At 25.0% G+C, this 348-nt stretch overlaps 1 protein-coding gene across 3 annotated transcripts in view; it reads left to right on the forward strand.

The window, feature by feature from the left end:
• LOC107728163 (striatin-4-like) overlaps positions 1–348 on the forward strand; it is a 28,520-nt gene that overhangs the window by 16,840 nt on the left and 11,332 nt on the right. The window lies entirely within an intron of this gene.

Raw genomic sequence — 348 nt, forward strand, 5'->3', positions numbered from 1 at the left:
ATGCATAGGTCGCCTAATACGCTTCTTAGCATGGGTGGAGGAGAAGAAGAAGTAGAATTCATAGTGAGAACTACATAATGATGCATAGTACACAATTGTTTTTTGAATCTATTTATTGAAATTGACATTCCAATAAAGCTAAATCAGAAATGCTTGTGTTAATGATTTGGACTTTTTTTTCTAATAAAACTGAAGTGTTTATAATCTCGAGACAACTTTAAAATACTTGCAAAGTCCTTTGTAAAAATGCATTTTAATCATAGTGATATTCTTAATGTTTCTTAATTTTTTTACTTTTATTATAAACTACTATATATATATATATATATATATATATAATTTTTTTTT

Source organism: Sinocyclocheilus rhinocerous, unplaced genomic scaffold (assembly GCF_001515625.1).
Source record: "Sinocyclocheilus rhinocerous isolate Xijiao unplaced genomic scaffold, SAMN03320098_v1.1 scaffold2834, whole genome shotgun sequence".
NCBI classification, from domain to species: Eukaryota; Metazoa; Chordata; class Actinopteri; order Cypriniformes; family Cyprinidae; genus Sinocyclocheilus; species Sinocyclocheilus rhinocerous.